Source organism: Salvelinus sp. IW2-2015, unplaced genomic scaffold (assembly GCF_002910315.2).
Source record: "Salvelinus sp. IW2-2015 unplaced genomic scaffold, ASM291031v2 Un_scaffold2111, whole genome shotgun sequence".
Classification (NCBI taxonomy): Eukaryota; Metazoa; Chordata; class Actinopteri; order Salmoniformes; family Salmonidae; genus Salvelinus; species Salvelinus sp. IW2-2015.
Genome location: NW_019943449.1, coordinates 53535 through 78095, shown reverse-complemented (window position 1 = coordinate 78095; position 24561 = coordinate 53535).

The window sequence follows — 24561 nt, the reverse complement described above, 5'->3', positions numbered from 1 at the left end:
TACTATTTTCAACAGATTCAAACCCATCCTCTGCCTCCCTCAGTCTTTTTAACCTCCTCTCTTTCTCCTTCAAACCTCCTCCTTCAATCCTCCTACCAATTACCTGACTCCTTCTGAAAATATTAAAGTTTACCAAGCCAAAATCTATTTTAAGCCTTAGAGACATGCTAAGCCCCTCCACTTCAAACTCGTCTTACCAGAATGATTCTTCTTCTTCTTCTATGGTATATTGGCGATCGCACAATTTAATATTCATCCTACAACCTACTGTGCGGGATGGAATTCACAAAAAATTTAACAAACTACCAAACTACCCCCAAAGAATTACTAAAATAAACTAAATCTAACACCCTTTCTGTTAAAATGTTTTAAAAAATCTGATCCTTATACAGGCTCAAGGGGAACCTGTAAAATCCTTATGTCCCAAAAAAACTAACTTTTGCCACCTCACTCCAGGAACAATTACAATATTACAACACCATTGCCAGATTCTATACACCGTTCTTCAGTATACTCTGTCTGCCTGCACACACTGGCCAAATCCTTTACAATTATTAGACTGCAGGGGTTTGGGGACGAAAGCTCTTACAGCGTATCTTACATTACCAAACTTCACATGGGTAGGTAGTTGCGCTTTATCCAGGACCGACAGATATCAACAAAAAAAATCCATTCACCCAGCATTTTGAATCCGGCTTCATTTTGTGTATCAGTTCATAAAGCATGTTTCATGGAATCGGTACATCGAAAATATCTTCCCAACTATTTTGCAATCAACATGGCACAGCTGTCAATTTAGGGTCCTTAAATGAAACTGGTATACTTTTTTATTTATCACAATGTTCTTTAACACATTTCAGGCTTTAATGCAGGGCCAACAGACAAGTTCCTTACTTGCTCCCCCTTCCGCTCGCCTCTTCCATTGGTGCGGTAATGCTGCAATTAGTTGGTTGTAATTTTGAGTAGAGCAAACATTTCCATCTATTTTTGTTAACTGTACTCCACCACTCCTATTTATGATCTATTTTACAAAGATTATACTTTTTTTGACAAATGTGTATTGTTTTTTTAATATATTATATTTGAGTTTAACCAAAATATTTGTTCTGTCTTTTCTGGTGGATTCAACTGAAATTGCAACCAACATTCTATGGCTTGTTTTCAAAATAGCGATTATTTTGGGGATTAACTGAAAGTCAGAGGTTGTAATCTGAATAAAGGGAAAAAGGCCATTCTTGAACATGGGGTGAGATGTTCTTACTAACCTGCTAGAGAACCAGTTCGAATGTGACTTTAGTGAGATGTCTAATGCTTTAATATTTAATAATATCTGACCCCCGAATTCTTATTCATCATATACAGTGCATAAAAAATGGAAATACCTTATTTACATAAGTGTTCAGGCCCTTTGCTATGAGACTCGAAATTGAACTCAGGTGCATCCTGATCATCCTTGAGCTGTTTCTACAACTGGATTGGTTTCTACCTGTGGGAAATTCAATTGACTGGACATGATTTGGAAAGTCACACACCTGTGTATAGAAGGTCTCACAGTTGACAGTGCATGTCATAGCAAAAACCAAGCCATCAGTTCGAAGAAATTGTCCGTAGAGCTCAGAGACAGGATTTTGTCGATTTTATAGCTCTAGGGAAGGGTGCAAAAAAAAGTCCTAAATGGAAGAAGTTTGGAATCACCAAAACTCTTTGTAGAGCTGGCTGCCTGTCCAAACTAAGCAATTGGGGGAGAAGGGCCTTGGTCAGGGAGGTGATCAAGAACCTGATGGTCACTCTGACAGAGCTTCAGAGTTCCACTGTTGTGGTGGTTAATGATTGGCAAGATAAAGAAACTTAGGGATGACATGCCAGCAACAAACACTGACACTACACATCCAAGTATATCGGACCAAAATATGAAAGGCAAGAATTGTATTTTTGAATTCCGTAAAGTCAGTGTGGAAGAGGTGACATTTTTTGTTGTCTATCAACAATGACAAGCCACCGAGGTTTGACAATCTAGATGGAAAATTACTGAGGATAATAGCAGACAACATCCTATTTGCCACATCTTCAATTGAAGCCTAGTAGAGAGTGTGTGCCCTCAGGCCTGGAGGGAAGCTGAAGTCATTCTGCTACCCAAAAATCGAAAGCCCGCTTTACTGGCATAGCCGACAAATCAGCCTATTACCAACCCTTTGGAAAAAATTGTGTTTGACCAGATACAATGCTATTTTACAGTAAACAAATTGACAAGAGAATTTCAGCATACTTATAGGGAAGGACACTCAACAAGCACAGCACTTACACAAATGACTGATTGGCTGAGAGAAATTGATTATGAAATTATTGTGGGGGCTGTCTTGTTAGACTTCAGTGCAGGTTTTGACATTATTGATCATAGTCTGCTGCTGGAAAAACGTATGTGTTATGGCTTTACACCACATGCTATAATGTGGATAAAGAGTTAATTGTCTAACAGAACACAGAGGGTGTTCTTTAATGGAAGCCTATCAAATATAATCCAGTTAGAATCTGGAATTCCCTAGGGTAGCTGTTTAGGCTCCTTGCTTTTTTCAATTTTTACTCACGACATGCCACTGACTTTGAGTAAAGCCAGAGTTTCTATGTATGCAGATGACTCAACACTATACACGTCAGGTACTACAGCGACTGAAATGACAGCAACACTCAACAAAGAGCTGCAGTTAGATTCAGAGTGGGTGGCAAGGAATAAGTTATCCCTAAATATTTCAAAAACTAAAAGCATTGTATTTGGAACAAAACACTCACTAAACCCTAAACCTCAACTAAATCTTGTAATAAATAATGTGGAAATTGAGCAAATTGAGATGACTAAACTGCTTGGAGTAACACTAGATTGTAAACTGTCATGGTCAAAACATATTGATGCAGTAGTAGCTAAGGGGAGAAGTCTGTCTATAATAATGCGATGCTATGCCTCCTTAACAACACTATCAACAAGGCAGGTCCTACAGGCCCTACTTTTGTCACACTTTGACTACTGTTCAGTCGTGTGGTCAGGTACAACAAAAAACGATTTAGGGAAAATTGCAATTGGCACAGAACAGGGCAGCACAGCTGGCCCTTGGATGTACACAGAGAGCTAATATTAATAATATGCATGTCAATCTCTCCTAGCTCAAAGTGGAGGAGAGATTGACTTCATCACTACTTTTATTTGAGAAGTATTGACATGTTGAATGCAACGAGCATGTCTTAACTACTGGCACACAGCTCGGACACCCATGCATACCCCACAACACATGCCACAAGAGGTCCCTTCACAGTCCCCATGAACAGACTATGGGAGGTACACAGTACTACACAGAGCCATGACTACATGGAACTCTGTTCCACATCAAGTAACTGACGCAAGCAGTAAAATTAGATTTAAAACAGATAAACACCCTATGGAACATTGGGGACTGTGAAGCAACACAAACATTGGCACAGACATATGCATACACACACACACACACACACACACACACACACGATAACATATGCACTATACATACACATGGATTTAGTACTTTAGATCTGTGGTAGTGGTGGAGTAGGGGCCTAAGGGCACACAGTGGGTTGTGAAATCTGTGAACGTATTGTAGTGTTTTAAAATTGTATAAACTGCTTTAATTTTGATGGACTCCAGGAAGAGTAGCTGCTGGTTTGGCAGCAGCTAATGGGGATCCATAATAAATATGAATACAAATACAGCCTGATTGTACTTTGCCAAAAGGATATGCACACCATGAGAAACAAGATTCTCTGGTCTTATGAAACTAAGATTGAACGATTTGACCTGAATGCAAAGCATCACATCTGGAGGAAGCCTGGCACCATCCCTATGGTGAAGCATTGTGGTGGCAGCATCAGGGCATGTTTTTCAGCGGCAGGGACTGGGATACAAGTCAGGATCGAGGGAAAGATGAACGGAGCAAAGTACAGAGATCCTTGATGATAAACCTGCTCCAGAGTGCTCAGAAACTCAGACTGGTGCAAAGATTCACCTTCCAACAGGACATTCCAAATAAAATTGAATATTTTAAATAATTTGACTTAAATAACAAGTCGCTAGGTTTAGGCAAGGCCTCTGTCTCAGGCCCTGTGTGTAGCTAACTGACCCTCTCTGCCCATTCATCGCCATTTACCCGTTGTTGTTGTACTAGCTGTTTACCCATTGTTGTCTCACCCGTTGTCTTAGCTCTCCCAATCAACACCTGTGATTGCTTTATGCCTTTCTCTCAGGTCAATATGCCTTGTATACTGTTGTTTAGGGCAGCTCTCATTGTTTTATTTAACTGCGGAGCTCCTAGTCCTGCTCAACATGCCTCAGATAGCCCCCTTGTCCCACCCCCCACACATGTGGAGACCGCACCTATCTAAACTGGCGCCTCCAGAGATGAAACCTCTTCTCTCAATGTCACTCAATGCCTAGGTTTACCCCCACTGTACTCACACCCTACCATACCCTTATCTGTATACTATGCCCTGAAACTATTCTACCAAGCCCAGAAATATACTCTTTTATTCTCTGTTCCCAAAGCACCAGACGACTAGTTCTTATAGCCTTTAGACGTACCCTCATCCTACTCCTCCTCTGTTCCTCTGGTGATGTAGAGGTTAATCCAGGCCCTGTGTGTCCCCAGGTGCACTCATTTGTTGACTTCTGTAACCGTAAAAGCCTTGGTTTCATGCATGTTAAGCATTGATCCAGATCTCCGCATGGAACTGGAATTCGAGCTCGGATCTGATCCACATGTCTCCTTAGTCTTTGTCCACTTCCGATGATCACAGTATAAGATACTGGTCCTGAGCAATCCTCAATGGTAGCTGGAATCCATTCAGGACCAAACCCATAGTTTCTTGTATAGACATCATCTCCAGGTGAGAAACTTCTGAGTTTGGCTCGGGTGTCATGATTACATTTTTGATTCCATTGCTTTCGTTGTATTTTCATTTTCAAGTCTGGTCTGATGAGATCCAAGGTTGACCTTAACCTCCTTGACATCAACATTTCTGCAGATGACAACCCAGTCGTAGCTTGAGGAGTAATCCTGTAGCTAAACAATGATCTTGACACCTTTGTTTCAATGCTGGGCCCTTGCATCTTCCTCATCCCCTCCTTCAAGGTCTGAACCGCACGTTCTGCTAATCCGTTTGAAGATGGGTGAAAAGGGGCCGACGTTACATGCTGAATTCCATTTTGTTTCATGAAACTTGTGAATTCAGTGCTTGTAAAACAAGTAGCATTGTCACTAACCAACATTTGAGGCAATCCCATAACACTGAAGCTTTGTCTCAACTTCTCAATCGTAGCGTACGATGTTGACGTGTTCATGGGGTAAACATCCATCCACTTTGAATGAGAATCAATCAGCACAAGGAACATTTTCCCTAGGAAAGGTCCAGCGTAGTCCACATGTAGTCGTGTCCATGGTTTTTCTGGCCATTCCCAWGGATGTAATGGCGCGGTGGGMMGTGACTTCCTGTTACTCTGACAATCTMCACACCGGCTAACCTCATTTTCCACATCGTGGTCCATCTTTGGCCACCAGACATATGACCTCGCTAGGCCTTTCATTCTCGACATACCTGGATGCGACTGATGCAACAACTTCAGTAGCAACCCCCGCCCTTGTGGTGGGATAACTACTCTTGAACCCCACAGAACACATCCATCTCGAACACTCAATGCCAAGCGGCGAGTGTAGTAAGGCATGAGCTGAGGCTCTGTCACTGTATCCCTCACTTTAGCTTTGACAGTGTGTTAACCCTTGGCATCCACCTTGTGACCCAGGTACTGCTCTTCATCAGCTAACAGTGTACACTTGCTCCTCTTCAGCCGGAGACCGGCGTCCTCCATCCTCCTCAAAACTTCACCTAAGTGAAGAGTCACTTTCGGGAGTCACTTTCCTTCGTGACTCCCGTGACAAGAATGTCGTCGAGGTAAACTACTACCTTGGGTATCCCCTGCAGAATTCCCTCCATAGTTCTTTGGAAGATAGCTGGTGCAGAAGACACCCCGAAAGGTAAGCGTTTATAGGTAAACATCCCTCTGTGGGTGTTTATGGTCAGGTACTTCAGTGAAGCTTTATCCATTAGCACTTGCTGATATGCGTGACTCATGTCCAGTTTTGTAAACTGTTGCCCTGCGGTTAACGTTGAAAGCAAATCCTCCACTTTGGGTATTGGGTACTGCTCCAGAGAAGAAACTCTATTTACAGTCAGCTTTTAGTCACCGCATAATATGATTGAACCATCTGGTTTTAGTATGGGAACAACTGGTGCTGCCCACTCAGAAAACTTGACAGGTAAATTATATCCTCTGCTAAGAGTCTGTCAATTTCCACATCCACTTTAGACTTCATGGCATATGGAACTGATCTTGGCCTATAGAATCTGGGAGTAGCATCAGCAGCAACATGAATGGTAGCTTTGACCCCTTTTAATGTCCCTAGCTCTTCTTTGAAAACACACTCATGCTTTGAAAGCACCTGTTTTAGCGTCAATGTCTCTGTGGTGACATGTTTGATTTCATCCCAGTTCAATTTTATTTCCTCCAACCACCCTCTTCCTAGTAAGCTGGGGCCAGTACCTTCCACTACTAAGAGAGGCAGATTTTTATTTTGTCCATGATATTCAGCAACTCCAATCACAGTGATCTTCTCCCCTGTGTATGTTTTGAGTTTAATGGGGGTGTCTCTCAGTTTAGGCACTTCAACGGTTTTCCACTTCCTATAGAATTGGGACCTGTWCATCAGAGTGACACTACATCCTGTGTCTAGTTCAAACGGTACCTTCAATCCATTTATTCCCATTTCCAKAATGAAAGGCTCCACCTTCTTCATATTCGCCCCCTGTACACTGTACATTGAGAATGCTTGCTCTGCGTCTGCGCACTCACTTTCACTTTCTKTCACTTGATTAGAGCGGTAGCTAGAGCGTCTGGAGGTATTCGGTTTTCTGTCAGTCCTCTTTTCTGCAGCCCGTGGCTTTTTTTTATTGCGGCACGCCGTCGCAATGTGGCCTATTATCCCACATGCATAACACTTTTCGTGTTTGAATTTACAGTCAAACGCTGCGTGTTTGCCTTTGCAACGATAACAGTCTCTATTGGCTGCTGCACCACGGCTTTCTGTTCTTTGAAATTCTACGCGCTCAGCGCTGCTCTCTTTTATTGTATGGCACGCAGTTGCCCCCCTTGCCTGCAAATCCAGTGCATTTCTATTTGCGGACTCCATGGCCTGAGCCAGTTTGAGTGCATTCTCAAACGTGAGATTAGGCTCGGATAACAATCGTATTTGTATCCTGTCATCATTAATCCCACACACCAGCCGATCGCGTAGCATTTGCAATAATGTATTCCCATAGGTACAGTCCAATGCTAGTTCTCAACTCGGCCACATATTCCCCCACTGATTCGATAGATTTTCTAATGCGTGAATCAAACTTGAATCTTTGTACTATTTCACTGGGTTTGGGGTTGAAGTGATTTTTTTAATAGCTCGACTAAATCTATGAATGACTTTTCTCCTGGTTTYTCTGGGCTCAACAGGTTTCTCATTAAGCTGTACGTCTGTCCACCAACAACGCTTATGAGTGGATTTCTGTTTAGCGGCATCAGTTACTTCATTAGCAGCAAAGAAATGTTCCATTATTTCACAGTACTCCTCCCATTCCTGATTTTTAGGATCAAATGGTGGTAGCGAGCCTATTGTTGCCAAAGCCATCTTTTCCGATTGTTTCTCCCCTCACACAGTCAATAATTTGTCCTACCCGTATCCAGGGAATCAATCCTTCAGAATCTTCCACCGTTCACTTGAGTCTCACCTCCCGCGTCGCACGCCAAACACTCCGTTAACTTCGTGGCAAAAAAAATCCAACGCAGTTCTCCATAGTTATCCTCATCGCCAAATATGTAGTATCCTTAAAGGCTTCTTAGAATTACGACTCATGAGACTTACGTACGGTTTAGTCTTTAATTGTAACTAACATTCTCTTATGCACCTGGCTTAAACTACCTGAAGCTTTCTTAATCATGGTAATATAGGCAGACATAGGAAATGGCTACGGATAGCGGGAAGCAAACCCCCGTCTTGAGTCAATACTGCCATCTATTGGTAAACATAAATATACCAGGTTACTACAGTTTGAAATTAGAATTATGAGATTTCTGTTGATTGAATTTGGCACCCTGCAATTTCATTGGCTGTTGGCGAGGGGTTCCGCTAGCGGTACCTCGATCATAGACAAGTTAAAGAAGACAAATGCTGTTGCTCATAAGAAGTGTTTCAAGACTTGTAAGATCAGAGACAGATGAGATGGGGGACTGACCGGGATCATTGATAGCTAGCAACCCCTGGAAGGTATCCCCGATAATGACCATTTGGACAGTTAAGATGGGGGACCATTCCAATCCTCATTTGGTAGGACATTCATTCAACTGCAGGGAATATGTAATGTTGACAGTCATCTCTTGCACTCTCATAAAAAAATTATGTAACTCAACTCTTGAAGAAATAATGTTCTCTAATGCAGCAATGTAGTCATTTTCTAGAGCAGGGATGGGAAACACCAGTCCTCGGTGGCTTGATTGGTGTCACACTTTCGCCCCAGCTAACACACCTGACTCCAATAATCAACTAACCATGTATCAGGTATGTAGGTACGACCCAGATGCAGATCACATCGAATAAATAATAGTTTAATATTCCAACAGGGGCAGGCAATAGACATGTCAAGGCAGGCAGAGGTCAGTAAACCAGAGGTGGGGCAACGGTACCGGGCGGCACGCAGGGTCAGTGTAAGGCAGAGGTCGGTAATCCAGAGGTGGGCAAAGATACAGTTTCGGCAGGGTCAGGCAGACAAAGGGAGAAAGGACTGTGAAACATGGGTTTGACTCTGGACACGGGAAAGGTGGGAAGTATACAAAGGGTACGGGGCAACAGAAGACAAACAGCAAAGGGGAAAATGATCTTGGAGATGGGGAACGGGCCAAAAAACCAGGGGGAGAGTTTGCGGGATTCAACCTGGAGGAGCAGATCCCGGGTGGATAGCCATACCTTCTGCCCGAGACGATACCGGGGAGTCGGGGTTAGATGGCAATCCGCTTGTCGTTGATACCTGGAGGTGGTCTTGAGGAGGGCCGACCGAGCTCTCCTCCAGGTTCGACGACAGCGGTGGACAAACATCTGGGCAGAAGGTATGCCGACCTCCTCTTCCTGCTCAGGGAAGAGTGGGGCCTGATACCCCTGGGAACACTCAAACGGTGATAGGCCCGTGGCAGAGCAGGGAAAGGTGTTGCAAGCATATTCCACCCGCACCAGCTGCTGGCTCCAGGTGGTGCGGTTGGCAGACACCAGGCAGCGCAGGCAGGGTGGTCTCGAGGTCCTGGTTGGCTCGCTCTGACTGGCCGTTAGACTGGGCGTGGAACCCGGAGGACAGGCTGGCCGACAACCCAATGAGGGGGCAGAACGCCTTCCAGAACCGGGACGAGAACTGAGGGCCGTGGTCGGAGACCATGTCCATGGGCTGTCCATGGATCCGGAAGACGTGCTGCACCATGAACTGGGCCGTCTTTGGCAGAGGGTAACTTGAGGAGAGGAATGAACTTGTAGACAACTTGTAGATTTGTTTAAGTGCTGCTGTGCGGTTTGCTACCTGCCAACTTTATGGTTATTACTTTTTAATTACTGTAAAAAAAAAATCCTCTCGCTCAACTTTTTTCCTTTATCTGGACATGGTTCAACATGACCTCCACCAGCCGAAACAAAGTAGTAACATTAACATTATGCATTCTAATTGCAGTCGCTGTACTCATAATATACAGGAGAATGATCGCCTTATGGCGAGGATAGCCGTGCTGCAAGCCCAGCTTCAGATGCAATCATTAGGCAAGGGTAATTTAAGTGTAGGAAAGGATGAAACAGTGTCTGTGCGACCAATAAGTACAGATAGTATAAATCCCCTCGCAGAGTCCCCGCAGCTGGACAACTTTCTCATGGCTTCTGGAAGGAAATGTTGTAGGAATGCTCAACCGGTGTCGCTCATTCAGCCGACAGAAACTTTCAACCGGTTCTCCCCGTTAAGCAATGAGTCTTCTCTGGTCTCTCCTCCACCCGTTACGTGGTCTGAGACGCCGAAGCCTCCGACCATTAGCTCTGACAAATTGAACACCCTAGTCGTTGGCGACTCCATTGCCCAGAGTATCAGAGTATTAGACTTAAAAAGAATCAGCCAGCGATCATACACTGTTTACCAGGGGGCAGGGCTACTGATGTTAAGGCTAATCTGAAGATGGTGCTGAATAAGTGTTATATCCTGCCTGTTTGGCCCTGTCCGCAGGCATCATCGGTTGGCCTCCAGTATTTATGCTGCAGTAGTTTTTGTCCGGGGGCTAGGGTCAGTCTGTTAAATCTGGAGTATTTCTCCTGTCTTATCCGGTGTCCTGTGTGAATTTAAGTATGCTCTCTCTAATTCTCTCTCTTTCTTTTTCTCTCTCGGTAGACCTGAGCCCTAGGACCATGCCTCAGGACTACCTGGCATGATGAATCCTTGCTGTCCCCAGTCCACCTGGCCGTGCTGCTGCTCCAGTTTCAACTGTTCTGCCTGCGGCTATGGAACCATGACCTGTTCACCGGACGTGCTACCTGTCCCAGACCTGCTGTTTTCAACTCTCTAGAGACAGCAGGAGCGGTAGAGATACTCTCAATGATCGGCTATGAAAAGCCAACTGACATTTACTCCTGAGGTTCTGTCTTGTTGCACCCTCGACAACTACTGTGATMATTATTATTTGACCATGCTGGTCATTCATGAAGATTTGAACATCTTGACCATGTTCTGTTATAATCTCCACCCGGCACAGCCAGAAGAGGACTGGCTACCCCTCATAGCCTGGTTCCTCTCTAGGTTTCTTCATAGGTTTTGACCTTTCTAGGGAGTTTTTCCTAGCCAACGTGCTTCTACACCTGCATTGCTTGCTGTTTGGGGTTTTAGGCTGGGTTTCTGTACAGCACTTTGAGATATCAGCTGTTGTAAGAAGGGCTATATAAATACATTTGATTTGATAACAGGTAGGTCCCAGCGGAAAGTCTCATTTTCTTTTAGGTTGACACATTTGGGTTAAAATACCTCAAAAGAAACCTATTTAGGAACCGCTTATAAATGACTCACAGCCTCCACTGCAAAAAGTATACGTTTCCTGGACACAGATGAAGGCTAGCCCCTTAGGGTTCAAACTGTTAACTTGAAGCTACATCATTTAGATGAATTATCATGGAGAAAGTATGCATTATCAGAAGCCCGATAGGGGCTACGTAAGAATACATTTCGTTCCTCCCATATGATCCTCATAGAAAATACTGAATGTATTTCACTAAGTATACTCAGATCATGCATTTGTAATCAATTTTCCACACGTGTTGTTCCATTGATTTTACTGTCAGCTACTGTATATGGCTTAACAGTAACCATCCAGTCAGAACATGGAAAGGAGATTTCCTACATGGAATAACCTGCTGAACACTGTAGAAAACATGCCTTTCGCTGTCAGCAGTGTAAACGTATGAGTATGCGGGTGTCTGCAACTCTGCAGGCATCCTATTTCCTCCCAAGGTGTGGTCTGCTTGTTGCAACCTGGTATGCTTTTCTCATTAGATGTTACAAATTACACAGTGTGTGAATGGTGTAGGGCTGAACCCCTTTAGTTGACTGGTCGATTGCTTGGTCAATAGGCTATTAGTCGACCGAGATTTATTTAGTGGAGCAGAAGCAAAAAAATAAATAATGGTGTACAAGACATCTTTCTGATTTGTGCCTTTCTGAGTGAACTGATCCATTGTGGAGTTCGTGGGAATGGCACAGTCCGTCAGTCTAAGACATGTGCTACTGAAATTGAATATGGTTATATTACGTAAGAACAATGTTGCAACACAAATAAAAATAACCTTATTTTATAACTTTCTGCCGTGTTGGATAATGGTCGCTGTCTGCGGTTCTGAAACACATCAGTGCTCTGTTGAATTGCCGGGTCTAACCAGCATGTTGGTGTTGAAAACAATGCGGCGGAGGCAGCAATGGAGTTAGGAGATTCTAAAACAGCCATTTTTACCATGATGCAATAAAGGCTGTACACTTTGTTTTGTTAGACCAGCCTCTCTGTTTTTATTTGTAAATGATTTAAGTGTTGTTTACACTGTTCCAAAAATTATATTTATAAAAATAATAACCCTCCTTTTTCCTTCATCTTATTCTTATTATCCCTATTATTATTATGATCATCGTGATAACAATAAGTAACGTCATTATCATTAGTAGGCTTAGTATAGCAGCCTTGTTTAACCACCAACCAGCTGTAGGCCTAAGAGCACATCTTGTTTAGTCTTAATATCATAACTTACATAATGTATGCCTATATTTCAATACTTATATAGACTACTGTATCAATCAAACATTTATTAATTAATGTCATCACACAGCATATTAGTCATTCATGGTGAAATGCAATCAAGCTTTTTAGTTTTTAAATAAATAACAAAACGACCATTGAATAAGATTTTATCTAGTCGGGGACAGCTCTAGAATGGTGCAAAGCATTTTCAGTGTCAGGACTGCACAAACCTCATGTCCACTTTGATTCACACAGAAAGATTTGTATCCTAGCAACACCCAAGAAGAGCTCTGATAATGCCTACAGGGAAGTGCAGCACCATTTGTGATGTTTTGCTACATATACAGTATGATCCAAAACTTCGGAAGAATGACCAACACTTGTGAACGCGTAGAAAATGACAATGCTGTAAGTCCATTATAAATTGTCCAATTTCAAAATGGCCAAAATATGTGCATTTTCTATGGATGAATTGCATGACAATAAAAAGGTACTGCTTTGTTGAGCAAGACAAAGGAGCTGATCGTGGACTACAGGAAAAAGAGGGCAGAACACGCCCCCATTCACAGCTACAGGGCTGTAGTGGAGCGGGTCGAGAGTTTCAAGTTCCTTGTTGTCCACATCACCAACAAACGTTCATGGTCCAAACACACCAAGACAGTCGTGAAGAGGGCACGTCAGCGGCTTTTCCCCCTCAGGAAACTGAAAAGATTTGTCATGGGTCCCCAGATCCTCAAAAAGTTCTACAGCTGCACCATCGAGAGCATCCTGACTGGTTGCATCACCGCCTGGTGTGGCAACTGCTCGGCATCTGACCGTAAGGCGCTACAGAGGGTAGTGCGTACGGCCCAGTACATCACTGGGGCCAAGCTTCCTGCCATCTAGGACCTATATGCTAGGCGGTATCAGAGGAAGGCCCCAAAAATAGTCAAGGACTCCAATCACCCAAGTCATAGACTGTTCTCTCAGCTACCGCACAGCCAGTGGTACTGGAGTGCCAAGTCTAGTTTGAAATAGCTCCTTAACAGCTTCTACCCCCAAGCCATAAGACATGAGAACATGAGACTACTTAACAGCTTCTAACCTCCCACATCTAAAAATTACCTCGACTAACCTGTACCCCTGTAGACTGACTCGGTAACGGTACCCACTGTATATAGCCTCATTATTGTTATTTTATTGTGTTACTTTTTATTTGATTTTTTACTTTAGTTTATTTAGTAAATATTTTTGCAACTTTATTTCTTGAACTGCATTGTTGGTTAAGGGCCTGGAATTAAGCATTTTACGGTATGGTCTACACCTGTTGTATTCGGCACATGTGACAAATACAATTTGAATTGAAATACATTTGACAACTATAAACAAATAATTAGCAAAACAGTTCTGTCAAATGTCCTGTCTGAGGCTCTTTCATTTAAAAGAGATTCTGAACATGTATATTTGTCATTGACAGAAGCCATTTAGCACACATTCACTCACACTACTCCTGTAGAGAGCCACCCAACAATGTGTGGCATTGGTTATGTTAGCAGCTGAATGTCTTAAGGAAAGATTATTTTAGCCCCACTTAAAGGAAAAATAGAACAAAGCAGTGCCTCTGCAGTTGCTTGACAGATCAAAATAATATGAAAAAGTTTCAATAACACAAGTGCTGTAAACTATGCATGGGTGAGATATAAAAAATATGATTTTAATATCTGAGGTCATCTTTTCAGGAAAAAAAAGTAAATGATGTTATCCTGATATAGAAACAAACCTTACCCAGTCTGGGCATTAGATATTATACTCTGTTTGGGAAAATGCATCTTACCCACATTGGAAGTATTACACTCTGCACTTTATTGTTATGCAATTCATGCATAACAAATACAGATAGATGTTTTTAGTGTCCTAATGTACTCTGTAAGTGCGCAATTATAAAATTAACCATATTACAGTGGCGTATATGGTTTGGTTGATCACCAAAAAGATCAGCATAAGTCGAGCCACAGAGGCAAATTGCTGCTGGAGCAAGCAGTGATCTCACAGAGACCAACATGACTGTGCACTCCATTGAGAGTTTAATATACAGAAATAAATGGAAGAAGCAAAGTTATTTTAAAATCGCCCTTCGTTTTTTCTAAGAGGCACAGAATATTAAAACCAGTTAATGTTTCTCAGCTGGGTTGTTTTTGTCACATTTGAGTGAGTGCCTATACTTTTGCTTTGCATAAAGATCATATTTTGGCCATTTTGAAATTGACAATTTATAATGGACTTACAGTGGCTTGCGAAAGTATTCACCCCCTTGGCATTTTTCCTATTTTGTTGCCTTACAACCTGGAATTAAAGTAGATTTTGGGGGGTTTGGTATCATTTGATTTATACAACATGCTTACCAAATTGAAGATGCAAAGATGTGAAACAAACAAGAAATAAGACAAAAAAACTGAAAACTTGAGCGTGCATAACTATTCACCCCCCCAATGTCAATACTTTGTAGAGCCATCTTTAGCAGCAATTACAGCTGCAAGTCTCTTGTGGTATGCCTCTATAAGCTTTGCACATCTAGTCACTGGGATTTGTGCCCATTCTTCAAGGAAATACTGCTCCAGCTCCTTCAAGTTGGATGGGTTCCACTGGTGTACAGCAATCATTAAGTCATACCACAGATTCTGAACTGGATTGAGGTCTGGGCTTTGACTAGGCCATTCCAAGAAATGTAAATGTTTCCCCTTAAATCACTTGAGTGTTGCTTTACCAGTATGCTTAGGGTCATTGTCCTGCTGGAAGGTGAACTTCCGTCCCAGTCTCAAATCTCTGGAAGACAAACAGATTTCACTCAAGAATTTCGCTGTATTTAGTGGCATCCATCATTCCTTCATTTCTGACCAGTTTCCCAGTCCCTGACGATTAAAAACATCCCCACAGCATGCTGCCACCACCATGCTTCACAGTGGGGATGGTGTTCTCGAGGGTGATGTGAGGTGTTGGATTTGCGTCAGATATAGCATTTTCCTTGATGGCCAAAAAGCTAAATTTTAGTCTCATCTGACCAGAGACTAGGGGGGTCTCCCACATGCCTTTTGGCGAACACCAAACTTAGCAATGGCTTTTTTTCTGGCCAGTCTTCCGTAAATCCCAGCTCTGTGGAGTGTACGGCTTAAAGTGGTTCTATGGACAAATACTCCAATCTCCGCTGTGGAGCTTTGCAGCTCCTTCAGGGTTATCTCTGGTTCGGATACGCGAGGGGGATGAGTTGCAGACAGCCCTCAACACAGCCAGTGGACATTATGAGTACCAGGTCATGCCATTTGGACTCACCAAATTTCTCCCAGGCGTTGGTCAATGATGTGCTTCGGGACATGCTAAACCGGGTTGTGTTCGTGTAGCTTGACGACATTCTGTTTTTTTCTCGATCTGCACAAGAATATGTTCTTCATGTCAGACAGGTCCTTCAGCGCCTCCTGGAGAATTAACTGTTCGTGAAAGCCGAGAAGTGGGAGTTCCACCGCTCTACTATCACCTTTCGGGGATATGTCATTGCTGAGGGCAATGTTCAGATGGATCCTGGAAAGCTGAAAGCTGTGGTGGATTGGCCTCAACCAATGTCCAGGGTGCACTTGCAACGGTTTCTTGGTTTTGCAGACTTCTAATTCCGCTTCATTCGGGACTACAGCACCCTGGCGGCCCCCCTCTCAGCACTCACCTCTCCCAAGGTACCGTTCAAATGGTCTCCAGCTGTCGACAAAGCCTTTGTGGACCTGAAGCATCGGTTCACAACAGTACCCATCCTCTTCCATCTGGACCCCTCGCGGCAATTTGTGGTGGAAGTGGATGCTTCGGATGTTGGAGTGGGGGCCATCCTGTCCCAGCGATGTGCCCAGGACCAGAAGCTTATTCCCTGTGCCTTCCTGTCCCATTGTCTCAATCCTGCTGAAAGGAACTACGATGTTGGCAACCGAGATCTCCTGGCGGTGAATATGGCGTTGGAAGAGTGGAGGCACTGGCTGGAAGGTGCAGAATAGCCATTCCTGGTCTGGACCGACCATAAAACCCTGGAATACCCGGTGGACTCTCCTGTTCACCAGATTTAACTTTACCATCTCCTACCACCCAGGGTCAAAGAATGTGAAGCCTGACGCCCTCTCCTGCCTACACATTTCCTCTGCCACACCCTCAACCTCTGGAAACCATTCTCCCTACCGCATGCCTTGCTGCCACTGTGGATTGAGGTATTGAGAAGCTGGTCCATGAGGCACAACTCCCAGCCTGGACCTGAAGGGGGCCCGACTAACCGTCTGTTTGTCCCTAATCCAGTCCGGTCCCAGGTCCTGGAATGGGCTCATTCCTCCAGGCTGACCTGTCATTCAGGGTCCCGTCGTACACTAGCCTTCCTTCGACAACATTTCTGGTGGCTCACAATGGTCCCTGATGTCTCTGCCTTCATCACCGCACGCACTGTGTCTGCTCAAAACAAGACTCCACAGCAAGCTCCTTCTGGCAGCCACTACAGTTCCTCATCGTCCCTGGTCTCATATCTCTGGACTTTGTCACTGGGCTTATGTCTGATGGAAATTAATGACAGTGTTTCCATCCGTCTGATGGAAACACTGTCATTCTGGCGGTAGTCGACCGGTTCTCCAAGGCCGCCTATTTCATCCCTCTCCCCAAACTACTTTCTGCCAAGGAGACAGCCCAGCTTATGGTGCAGCATATCTTCCGCCTACATGGACTCCCGGTAGACATGGTCTCCGATTGGGGTCCTCAGTTCTCGTCTCAGTTCTGGAAGGCATTCTGCACCCTTATTGGGTCATCGGCCAGCCTGTCATCTGGATTCCATTCCCAAACTAATGTTCATGTAACGGATGTGAAATGGCTAGCTAGTTAGCGGGTACGCGCTAATAGCGTTTCAATCAGTTACGTCACTTGCTCTGAAACCTAGAAGTAGTGTTGCCCCTTGCTCTGCAAGGGCTGCGGCTTTTGTGGAGCGATGGGTAACGATGCTTCGTGGGTGACTGTTGTTGATGTGTGCAGAAGGTCCCTGGTTCGCGCCCGTGTCGGGGCGAGGGGACGGTCTAAAGTTATACTGTTACATTCAGTCGGAGCAAGCCAACCAAGACCTGGACACCACCTTAATGCAACCGCTGTGTCAGATTTCAAAAAAGCTTTACGGCAAAAGCACAATATTCAATAATCTGAGAACAGCGTTCAGCCACAAAAGAAAGCCATACAGTTACCCGCCAAATTGTGGATTCAACAAAAGTTATAAATAGCATTATAAATCTTCACTTACCTTTGCTGATCTTTGTCGGAATGCACTCCCAGGACTCCCACTTCCACAAGAAATGTTAGTTTTGTTCGGTAATGTCCATCATTTATGTCCAAATAGCTATTTTTGTTAGCGCGTTTGGTAAACAAATCCAAAGTCAGGAAGCGCGTTCACTAAAAGCAGACTAAATGTCCAAAAGTTCCGTAACAGTCAGTAGAAACATGTCAAACGACGTATTGAATAAATCTTCAATAAAGTTCCAACCGGAGAATTCCATTGTCTTCAGAAGTGCGATGGAATAGAGCTCCCTCTCATGTGAACGCGCATGGTCAGAGCATGGTCAGCTCATGGTAGACCTTACTCATTCCCGTCTCCTTCGGCCCCACTTCACAGTAGAAGCATCAGACAAGGTTCTACAGACTGTTGACATCTAGTGGAAGCCGTAGGAAGTGCAAACTGACCCATATCCCACGGTGTACTCGATAGGCAATGAGTTGAAAACCTACAAACCTCAGATTTCCCACTTCCTGGTTGGATTTTTTCTCAGGTTTTTGCCTGCCACATGAGTTCTGTTATACTCACAGACATCATTCAAACAGTTTTAGAAACTTCAGAGTGTTTTCTATCCAATACTACTAATAATATGCATATATTAGCAACTGGGACTGAGGAGCAGGCAGTTTACTCTGGGCACCTTTTCATCCAAGCTACTCAATACCGCCCCTGCATCCATAAGAAGTTAACGTGCCTGTCTCAACCAACCCCACTACCCGGAGCCATCAACTGGTCTGGGTGGAGTATGCACGAAACACTCTTCCCAGTTCTGCCACGAGAGTCTCCCCTTTCGAGTGCTCCATGGGGTATCAGCTTCCACTCTTCCCTGAACAAGAGCAGGAGATCAGCGTACCCTCAGTCCAGATGTTTGTCCGCCACTGTCGATGTACCTGGAGAAGAGCCAGGGTGGCTATTCTCAATACCAACTCCAGGTATCAACAACAAGTGGACCATCGCCGGACCCCAGGGGAACTGTATCACCCTGATCAGTTTCACCTGTCCTTGCTATTGTCTCCACCACCTCCAGGTGTTGCTTGTTTTCCCCAGTGTAATTATCCCTGTTTTTCCTGTCTCTGTACCAGTTCGTCTTGTATGTTAGTCGAGTCAACCAGTGTGTTTTTCCCGTACTCCTTTTGCTATTCTCTAGTTGATAGTCTTCCTGGTTTTGAACCCTGCCTGCTCTGACCTTGATTCTGCCTGCCCTTTGGTACCTTTTGACTCTGAACTGGTTTTGACCCTTTTGCCTGTCCAAGACCATTATCTTGCCTTAACCTTTTGGATAAATAAATATTGTAAGACTTCAACCATCTGCCTCCTGTGTCTGCATCTGGGTCTCGCCTTGTGTCATAATAATAGCATGAGATTAGCTATGAAACTGCATCTACATGGACGTCTGTATTAGACGTCCATGTAGAACAAAGATAAATTAAATCTCAACCCATTTCCTAACTTTAGCTGTTCAATTTATGCATGAAATCCAGCTAAGAGTAGAATTGCTTTGAGGTTTGTGTTGTAGCCAAAGATTAAACAGAGTTTTGAAGCACACAGTTTGAAGCCCAGCTAAATAAGTTATCTTCAGTTGATGGCTGCCAGGGTTTGTAAATAAGACTGGGATTAAATGCAAGGCTTATTTTTGTGTTCATCAGAGGATCTGTCTTTCTGGCAGGACAACATTTACAAAGGACTGGGGAGAAAGAAAACGTCAGGAGGGAGAATACAGGTAGAGGGAATTGAAGACGCTGATGTTTTAATGTATTTTTTGCTGAAGCATGTACAAGCACCACACCTCTTACCATCTTCCCACTGCCCATGCCCTCAAGGCAGGCTGAGCTGTGCAGCATTGGCCAGATAAAGCATGTTCTGACTTAGCTCACGTAAAGCGTGTGGGCCTGATGGCATTCCAGCCTGGCTACTAAAAGAGCATACAGAAGATCTTGCCCCTGTCATCACACACATTGTTAACACCTCCACCTGGCAGGGGACTGTTTCTGCTGCCTGGAAGAATGCCAATAGGTGTGCCATACCTAAAGTGTCAAAACCATGTACAATGAGTGACTGAAGGCCCATCTCTCTAATTTCATGCCTTGGAAAAATCCAGGAGAGCTTCATAAAAAAAACTCATGCCTACAGTTTTATCTAAGTGCACATATCAGTATGCCTACCTACTAAATTCCAGCAGTAATACCGCCCTTGAGAAAGCCACAGACTCCAAAAAAACAACAATGTCGAGGGTGTTACTTGATGATATGTCCAAAGCCTTTGAGTAGATCACTCAAAGTTCCTGCAACATCTGTCTGACATTGAACTGTGTCCAAGGTTACTAGCCTGGCCCCACAGCTACACCACCGTAAGAAGGCAGAGTGTGATGGCAAATGGCACATTTAGCCCTTGTTCAGAGGTCACCTCTGGTGTGCCACAATGGGGTGCGGTTTCACCATATCTGTTTCTCCTTCACATGTTCATCCAAAAAGTTGTCTTCAGTGACACTCTGGACACTGGGTATTTAGACGATGTAGGGTTGTCCCGGGCCATACCATTAACTAGCATCAAAGAGGACACTTCCATGGGCTGGAATACAGTGGAGTGCTGTTAGTTGGATGCAGTAAAAAGAAGTAGGCCCAACTACACAGGGTGCAGAGGAGGGCCTTGAGGATCATCTCCAGAGGTGGAGTAGTTCAACCACAGCTCCCCTCACTGCAGAGCAGGCGAGAGCAGGCTGCAGTGCATATGTTGAAGGACATGCACACTCTTGACCATCCACTGAATGACCTGCTCCCTGCAAAAAGAGGTAACTGCACCACCAGGCTCCTGAGAAACAGCCACGAACTGTCCTGTATAACTACCCATTCGAACAACCTGTGAAACGACACTCTACCCACTGCTATCAGACTGTATAATAACACTAGCTCTTAAATGGTTCCCCCAAAAAATTGAATATTTACGTTTCCGTCATGAAAAATGTCCTGTAATGTTTCAAGTTTTTCAAAATTATATTTATGTCATGTATTAGGTGTTAGGTATTTTAAATTAGTGTTTTGCAATTATTAGTCATGTAAATTCTGCATTTCTTCAGTTTTATCGCAATAATAAATCAACTCAAACTCAAACATTATACTCTAGTCTGCCCTGGTCTTTTGTGTATAATATGTATACTTTAATATGTCTATGTGAGCTGAGCAGTGGTCAGTCACTGCAGCAGCTAGAGGTAACGGGAGCCTCTGGTGTCACGACTTCCACCGAAGTCGGTCCCTCTCCTTGTTCGGGCGGCGTTCGGCGGTCAACGTGACACCCGCCTTCTAGCCACCGTCGATCCACTTTGCATTTTCCGTTTGTTTTGTCTTTGTTTTTCACACCTGATTTCAATCCCACAATTACTTGTGCACTATTTAACCCTCTGTTACCCCATGTATTTTTGTGAGTGATTGTTTATTTTTTATTTTTGGTCTGTCATGGTGTGCATGTATTTGTTTCTTTGTATATTTGACATTTTGAGTAAAAGTACGTTGATTACTCATATCTGCTGTCCTGCGCCTGACTCGCTACACCTAGGACCCATTACATCTGGATCCATCATTTCAGCAGGATCTGCTTCATGAATCTCTCTAAATGATGGCTCCAACGACCTCATACAGCACGAAAAACACATGGATCCATGACAGCATGTCACCGGATATACTGCTTTGTTGAAGCATGGGGGTCATTTATTGACAGCTCAGAACATGGAAATGTTTGAGCACTAATGATCCCCTATGGTTGATGCCTAAGGTATCCATTGGACGGTTAGGCCTTCATAGTTCTGTTCACCTTTCACGGTTTCCTTTCAGTTCAGTATAGCCTATAATGTTTCTCTGAGCAGCTAGTAATACAATCAGTGCGTGAGTTTTACTTTTGTCAGTATAAAACTTATAATAAAAATGTAAAGGCTGTCAAACCTGTTAAAAATTGAGACATAACGACTTGCAGTAAATTTTGTTGTTATCTTTTCCACATCCTATCTGTGAATAGAATTGAAAGAAAAATATTTTAATTAAGGTTCTGAAGTCAATAGCTTCTTCTGCAACTTCAAAAGTCACTCCGCAAAAGCTCTGGTTGTGTTTGAACTGACAATATGAGACTGAATAAACATAATATTTTAATCATAACTTCAGGATTAGAAGCAATACCCCTTCTCTCGTTTATTAAACCAGGATATGCTGACATGCATCAATGAAAGGGGAACTTCTGAATTTAGATATCAAATTTGGATAAGATACTTATTTTTGTCCTTCTCAGCAACTCTAACATCTAGGTTATGAAGTGCATATCATCTCTGTAAACTGGTTTGGGTATCCTCACTGTCCAAAAGGAGTAAGGCAACTCTCTCTCAGAAGAGTAGGAAGTGGATGGCTTTGCATTAGCATTATACATTGGGATGAAAGTGGGATGTCAGTCAGTTTTGCATTCAAATTTAGCCTGCCGCTGTAAAATTATGCAGTGAGTTCAGTTCAGTTCATAGAGGGAAGTGAGACTGTCAGCAGCAGAGGATTAGCCCTGCTGAATATTGCTTTGTGTTGCAGCCCTAACTACTCCAGTGTGTCTGGGTCTCCTCAAGCACAGAAATCAATGCATGTTACTTATATGTAATGGAGAGGCTTGTACAGAGAGCTCTGACACTTCTCTGCTGAACCATTAGGACTGTGTCAGTTAGCGGTCGTCTTATTATTAGTCTAGGATGTGGACGTCTGCACTATTGACCTGCCATTGGTGATTGTACACAACACTATATTTTGCAGAGCCAGATAATGCTCATAGCCAGAGGATTTACCAGAGGATTTTAGCTGGGCGGATAAATTATTAGACTGTTTTAGTAAATGTAAATACTTGGGTGGCTCACAACTTCCTCCAGCCAAATCAATACAAGACCGAGGTACCTATTCTTGAAGCCAAAGCACAGAGAGAAAATCTGGCCGCACATTTTAATTCAAGGGCCATACAGATAAAATCAGGTAAAAAACCTAGGTGTTATTTTAGATGCTGAACTAAATTTCATTGCACACATTCGGAATGTGACCAAAACAGGAACATTGCCAAGGTGCGGCCATTTCTCATTTCTCTCTCAGGCTGATAGAGAGACTCATCCATTATTTTATTAGAAGCAGGCTTGACTACTGTAACGCTCTCTTGTCTGGTCTACCCAAGAAAGCCATTGGTCAACTGCAAATCATACAGAATGCTGCTGCACGGGTACTGACCAAGACGAGACGGAGAACACACATTACACCGGTTTGAAGGTCTCTGCACTTGGCTGCCTGTGAGTTTTAAATCAATCCACGATTGTGCACACCAATACATGTCAGACATGCTTTTAAGTTATGTACCCAGTAGGTCCCTCAGGTCCTCTGGCACTGGCCTTTTAAGAACAAGGGGCATGGAGAGGCAGCCTTCAGTTATTACGCCCCCAGCCTCTGGAACAGCCTGCCAGAGAAACGGAGGGACGAAACTGTGGACATATTTAAAATAGATCTTAAAAATTTTCTTTTTAGCTTTGCTTTTCCGTAGGCTGCTTTTTAGTCATACGTTTTTGTCATTCCTTTTTTCTCCTCTTATTGTTGTTGTGTAGTAAATATTTACATTTTTATTTAAAAAAAAATGTATATTCGTTTTATGCTGTGAAGCACATTGCGTTGCATTCCATGTCTGAAATGTACTGTACAAATTATGCTTGATTTGATTTATTGGCAGGTAGACTACAGTTGCTAACGGTCTAAAATTCTGCCCCCTTGAAGTTTTCAAATCAGATTCGTTTTTTATTGTTTTCATGAAAATAACACTATTTAAGTCACTGTTATTGGAGAGGGTTATTTCTCCACTGTTATTGGAGAGTTCTCTTCCTTCTCTTCACAATTGTAGGATTAACTTTACTGCAGTGTTATTCCAGTCTGTGTCATATTCCACTCTACTGTGGGGTTTTGTCAGACCTGACCTCAATGGAACAAGATTTCCACAGCCTCAGGCAAAAATATTTAATGCTTAGCTAGCAGATGCAATGTTGGAAATATTACCCCTATTTATTGCCCATTTTGGCTGAAAATGAGTAAGTCCATGTTTTGGCATATTACTCATTACCAAAGACACTTGGTTAACCCTCAAAGGCATTTGGCGAAATGAGAAAAATACTGTATGTAGATGTGAGAAGATGCCATCCTGACCAATAAATATGCAGCTTTTATAGTCTGTCAGAGAAGATGCACCATCTCTGCCCGCTGAAAAACAATGTCATGATGACTGAATTTCCAATACCCATTTGTTTCATAAACGGCGACATAAACTGGAACCTTGAATCAATATAATCACTTTCTGTCTGTTAAAACCTCTCAAGCTGACAGTCCCCAAAATCGGGCACTAGATTTACTTAGAAAAATATATATACAGTTGAAGTCGGAGGTTTACATACACCTTAGCCAAATACTTTTAAACTCAGTTTTTCACAATTCCTGACATTTAATCCTAGTTAAAATTCCCTGTTTTAGGTCAGTTAGGATCACACCTTTATTTTAAGAATGTGAAATGTCAGAATAATAGTAGAGAATTATTTATTTCAGATTGTATTTCTTTTATCACATTCAAAGTGGGTCAGAAGTTTACATACACTAAATTAGTATTTGTTAGCATAGCCTTTAAATTGTTTAACTTGGGTCAAACGTTTGGGTAGCCTTCCACAAGCTTCCCACAATAAGTTGGGTGAATTTTGGCCCATTCCTCCTGACAGAGCTGATGTAACTGAGTCAGTTTAATCAGCCTCCTTGCTCGCAAACACCATTTCAGTTCTGCCCACAAATCTTTTATAGGACTGAGCTCAGGA